Consider the following 6683-nt stretch of genomic DNA (forward strand, 5'->3'; position numbering starts at 1 on the left):
CCACAGTCTTTCCACCACATCTCCAACCTTTTAAAGGCATTATCATCCTCCATATATACCCAACTATCCTAAACAAACTCATCATACATAAACAAGTAACCATACAACGAAAACACATAATTGCACGTCATCAAAACCTTCACACAACATGTAATTTACAAATTGTCATCATGCACGAAGTACACTTTTCAGCCCAACTCTTAAAAGAGTAAGGGAAGCTACGAAAACTCACATTTGCCTTGCAAATGTTAAGGTTAGAATGAGCTACAACATCAATTGTTCACCAAACGTTCCCGACCTATCAATGTATAACATAATGTCATCAATATCATACCTAATCCCTAGGACAAGTTGGTCTAGTGGTTCAAGTCAAGTCGCTAACCCACAGACACTACAATAATCTTCCCGAGTAAGAACAAGACACTTTGGCTCGACATTTTTAAACTGAAGAAAGATTCGACCCAAATGATTGTTACCACAAGAAACTAGACTCTCACACGATTCTAACGATAGGTCATATGGCTCGATTGGACTTACGGATCAAAAGTTATAAACCTTTCAAAATGTTATAAAAATTAGTCCTTAACGGGAGTTACCAAAAGTAACGGCCATCACGCCCTTCAGGTACTAACGGCCATTACACGCCCTTCAGATACTAACGGCCATTACACGCCCTTCAGATACTAACGGCCATTAACAAGACTAACGGCCGTTACAGGGGCAGCCGTTACGGGGGGGCAAATGACTAACGGCCATTAAGATCCCTAACGGGCGTTATGGCCTGCAGATTTTTCCAAGATCGATCCAAAACCCATTTCAACTCAAAATCTTGACACAAGGCTCTAATTAGCAGTTCATAAACTAAATGTTTGACATACATAACATGTTTTAACTTCAACCAACACAATCCATTTCAAAACTTGATCCACTAACACAAATCTTTGCTTAAATTCGGCCATAAACAACCCAAGAACACCCATATTTCGATTTTTGACTTCTTGTTGATTAAGGATACTTTTAAATCGATTTTTGAACATAAATAGACAAAACCCACATCAAAAACACACTTATTAACACCCATATTTGCTCAAAATAGTTCTTGACCATCATAAACCCTAATGAAACCCTAGCTTTGAACCCAAATCGATTTTGACCCGAATTCGACCAACGACACTTAGATTTAATTAAGAGACATGCTTAACAACTTGAAATAAGGAACTTGGGCTAGAAATCACTTACCAAAACTTCCACAAGCAACCAAACCCGAATTTGACCTAAATGGAGCTTTTTCTTGCACTTGAAACCTTAAATTTTTGATATGATGCTAGAATGATGATGAGGATGATGATTTTGTTATGATTCTACTTGAACCCCATTAAATTTGTGAATTAAATTAGAGAGAGATTGAGAGCTTGAGTGTGTGTGTGTGTGTTTGTAAGTAAATAAGAGAGAGAAGAGATGGGTTAACTTGGGTGGGTCATGGTTTGGGCACAACCCATAGGTAGGATCCATTTACATTTTACTAGTTAGCTTGAATGTCATTTAAGTAAAAAAATCGATTACACCTATTAATTATCTCGACTAGCACATAATTCTCAACTTGAATAATAAATTGACCCATATGAACACATTGCATCCAATTAAACCTTAAATTGTACTAGAACATTTATTGATTACTAATGCTTAGTCAAAATGTACACAGAGTCGAATAGTCAAAAGTCACGATTGTTACAGTTTGTGGCCGAATTGCCACGTTGCAAAATTAAACTAGAATAAAATAATTAAATCCGGTGTAACCGGGGCAGGGATCGTCCTCAAACGATAGTAAAAATGATTTTATATGACAATAATAATTAAAAGGACACCTACTTGGATCAGCTCACATGCCAATCATCGGGTCTAAACATTACTTGCATTTATTAAACAACTTAAAAGGTAGACAAGATGAACTCCCGTTATACTTGAAACTTTAACTACTCAAAATATAATTATTGCTCCCGCACTTAATTTCTACTCTAAACGGTTAAGCATTAAGAACCTAAGTTGATTTTATGATTTAATCTTTTGAAAGCTTTCTCCCGAACTGCTTATTCGCCTAATCAGATCCCTCTATCATAAGTGATTACACATTCAAAATGGATTTAATTGTTTAAAATCTTTATCGCTAATTTCTCCCGAACTACAACGACTTTAGGTTAATTATAGACCGATTAACCGTTTCATAAACCAATTGACAATGACATAAATTTCTCTTGAACTTCTAATTACAATATCAATTAATTAATATAAAAGATAAAAAAAATATTTAAACCCAAATAAATTTGGATCTTCGATTAAACATAAAATTCTTGTTCAACACTTGCAAGTAACATTAAAATGAACCTATGACATGCCTACTACCCAAGCGGGTGCAAGAGATTTAGCTACTCATAATTAAAACACAAGAACAAACAAATAGAGAAGAAATCATATTATACCAAAAGATTGAAGAATACCCGGTAGCAATAATGATTACAATCCAAAGCTGAAAAGCTGAAAAACCCTAACAACTCATTTGTTCCAAAGTGCTAATAACAATGAGAAACTCAAGAAAAATAAGCCAATTCGTCCATAATTCAGAACCCTAACAAAGTATATGTATGAATATCGCGTATAACGGTCGTTAATGGAGTCACAGCCGTTACTCCTCTGCCTTCCGTCTAACGGGCGTTAGCCCAGTAACTGCCGTTACTGGCCTGTTAAAAACTCACGGCCGTTATATGCTTAACTGCATGTTTCGGGGATTTCAGGATTTTTCATCCTAACGGCCGTTACTTCACTAACGGGAGTTACACACTCCATAATTCGTTTTCTTCGTCTTTCACTTGATTTCGACCGAATCCTTCTCCTGCTTCTTCCATATGTCATTAAAATCAACTAATTCATTCGTCTAATCATATTTCAACCTGAAAACACTAATTGTAGCAACCCTCAAAGTTCTAGGTCAACATTTAATATAAAAATCATTTAGTAAATTATACTTAATTGTGATTTGCAATTTCTCATGTTTATATATATATGTGTGTGTGTTTATATGCCTTTCTATTAAGAATGCAAAGTCCATTTTCCTTGTTATCCAAATCGACCATATGGTCTTGAACATAGTAAAATACTCACAAAATGTCATAAAATAAGTCAAGGAAATTTACTTTAATATGATATCCAAATGAAGAAACTAGTCAAGAAACTTTTATGACTATATACAAGGTTCTATCTAGTTTAATACAAACACTTACTCTCATCTTTCTACCTCACTATATTTGTAAACTAGTGGTACATAAAACAACAACAACTCCTCAATTACTTGGTTAAGAAACGAGATGGAGAAAAGAAAGAATATACACTTTTGACTAGTTTACAACCAAGCTCCTCCATCGTTGGAGATATAGATTCTTCCATTTTTGTGTAAGTATCTAACCCTCATGAGGGAACAAGGGTGTTGAGACAAATGACATTTATGAGCTATAAACAAAAGACATGACACCAATATTTCTCCTCATCTTCACAACCGTACATGTGGAAGGGAACAAATAAGATAGGCAAACTTCATGAAGGTTTCCCAATTATAGGTAACTAAGACCTTTCTTTTTTTGTGATAGTTATAGTCCATCAGCATAGTCTAGATAGAGGTAGTATGACACAATCTAGTAACTAGGGAATTAGTGATTAAGATAGAGGAGACAAGCAAAAGATGACAACCACCTATCTTATGCTGGATCAAACTTGTGCACCAAAGACCACCATTTACTTTTATAAATAGCCCCCTTAATGTACATCCAAAAACACCAACCTTTTTCTTGTCATTGGAAGTACTTACAAACTTCATTTACATTCTGCTTTCCCACTGTTGAGAAACCAGATATATTACAACACAAAATGCTACTAAATCACCACCATGTTTACGAAATTATGCTAGAATGAAGTAGGCTCTTTTTCCACTTGGTTGTAGATTTCGAAACTCGCTAGTATTGTAAGTACACCCACGTTCTTAGTCTTTCACATTCTGTTCTGTTTTCATTGTAGTATGTCATTAAACACGAACTCGTTTCCTTTGTTCATCCATAGTACGTTCTCGGTCACCACGATCCAAAAGCTCATTCAGTCTTAGATTTCTTTCCCACACTTCTCGGTTCCCGTAACTGTAAGTCTTTTGACCTACATCGATGTAATGGTTCTAAAAACTCATACCGCGATATCGCCCGTCTACACCATGAATGAACTTTAGGAACAATAGACTATAAACATGAAATGCTAATTAACATTAACCTTGTGAGTATGCTTCACATGATCTTAGGTTGGTCATATAAGCAAGCCAAGACCTTCTCTAATCTAAACATATATAATCAAGCATCAACCTTTTTACTCCTTAACATTGTTGTTGTAGTTTATTAATATCAAAAATTATAAAACCAAAATGAGTATTGGTAATAAGGATAGAGTATACTTGTGATGACTTTAGAAACTAGCATATTGGAGTCCATATGTACATGAAATTTTGCAGCTTTTGAATATTTAAAAATCACAAATATTGGACTAGATGCTTATTGATGAAAACATAAATATGAGTAGAAACATAAGTAAATTTAGAAGCTTCCTTGAGTAATTAAGGTTGATACATATAATCTAAAATTTTTGTACATAGATATATAAATATATACATATATGTACAAGTTGCATGAAAATGTTATGATTATGAGCAAAATTTAACTACACTGTGATATGTACGTATGCTGTTAAAGAAGCCAAATCCCAGTTACTACAATGACGAGATGATAGTGAACAGAGCACAAGTAATTGTTCTTATAAATGTCCATATATATATAAGATGTATCTATCATGACTGAACTTATAGTGAAAGATTGATAATTAGACTTTGTAGTTTTTGCTATACTGAAAACATGGATTCAAGTCGTGTTGTAACGAATTCTACATAATGCTATAACGAGCACAAATTGTACATTAATATACACACAAATTGAGAAACTTTTTCCTCAATTAAATAAACTGATTTCATATTAGTAACTGACTAAGGTGTTAGACATTATGGCTTGAGGCTAAAAAAAAAATATTTAATTTCTTAACGATCTTTAATTAATAAAAATCTCATAATTTATTTAGGACGCTCGGATATCATTACCGCATTATCGACCTAAGGTGAGTTCATAGCCCCTTATTAAATATTTCATTTTGGGGTGAGAATACATGTATTCTTTTTACTTGTTTTAAGATTGGACGCAAGTAATTTGTTACTATATATTACCTGAGTTGTTTCTCATCCTATTAAATCCCCTATTTCACTACCGTCAATTATGGACTTAAGCGCGAATATTTGTGAATAGATCTATTGGGTTGACACCCCCACCCGGGTTAGTAGCGCTAACTTGATTGGCATGATCAAACGGGTGCATTATATTTGATCCATAGTACTTGAGGATGAAAGTACTATGCATGGGGTAATTGTATCATCGTTAAGCTTCGGTATTGGGAACTCAGTGCCACAGTATTATATATTATGAAAACCTTGTGATCCATAAACTATGTTGATATGATAAACCTATGACTCACCAACTTTATGTTGACGTTTTAGCATGTATTTCTCAGGTAACTAGTATGTTGGATTTTCATGGAGCAAAGTAGGGAACTCGTATGGATCGTTCAAGAGTCTGGCACTAGTTAATTAAAATAAGCTCCTATGTAATTTGAAGTTAATATTATTGTAGAAGTTATGTTCTAAAGACAATAATATTGTGTGTAATAAATAAAAATAAAAAAACGACACATTTAGTGGTCGTTTTTTGTACAATTTGTGTTATGATTTTGCTTTAGTCATAATTCGCCAAAATGATTTGGCGGGGTGTGACAGAAGGTATCAAAGGCAGGTTGTTATAGAGAATTAGGTTGCACTGGTGGGGTCTAAGAATTAATTGGTTAGATTGCATTAGTAGACCTAAACTATAACGAAACTTCCTAATAAGATGACTTCATGTAGATGCTCTTAAGAAAAACGCTTGATAGGAATTAGGATGTGTCTTTAATGGGTAGATACTAATTAAACTACCAAAATAAAATAAGCATAATATAAACACTCTGATGAGTTCAATTTGTAGTAATTTTACAAAAATATAGTTAAGTATAGAAATTTAACACTTATAAAATAGTACTAAAAGATATTTGTTTCGATATAGGTATAGTTTCGTGATGTTGTTACTACTACAATATATATATATATATATATATATTCTTGAACTCATGATGAACTGCTATTTTGGTTACAAGATAGTAGTTGTTAAACGAGATCGGTAATAAATCAATTCTCATGTTTTTTTTATTAGATATATGGTCACTTTATAATTCAATGTTGATGAAATATTTTTTTAGGAGAGTATTAGAACATGTCATGGACATGTAAAATGTACCTTAACTACTCTGAATATTGTGTCTAATCTAAGTCACAACATACATCAATGACACATCGAATTGCCTAACTATTTTATGGAAGGAGCCTGTATCATCTCTCATATAAGAATTAACGTAACTTGAATATGAACTATAACGTGATTATTTACTAAATTGATGTAATTCTTGACAAACATCTTTCTTACAGTAATGAATCCTTACGTCATACTAACTGATTCCGACGAACA

Source organism: Erigeron canadensis, chromosome 4 (assembly GCF_010389155.1).
Source record: "Erigeron canadensis isolate Cc75 chromosome 4, C_canadensis_v1, whole genome shotgun sequence".
Taxonomy (NCBI): Eukaryota; Viridiplantae; Streptophyta; class Magnoliopsida; order Asterales; family Asteraceae; genus Erigeron; species Erigeron canadensis.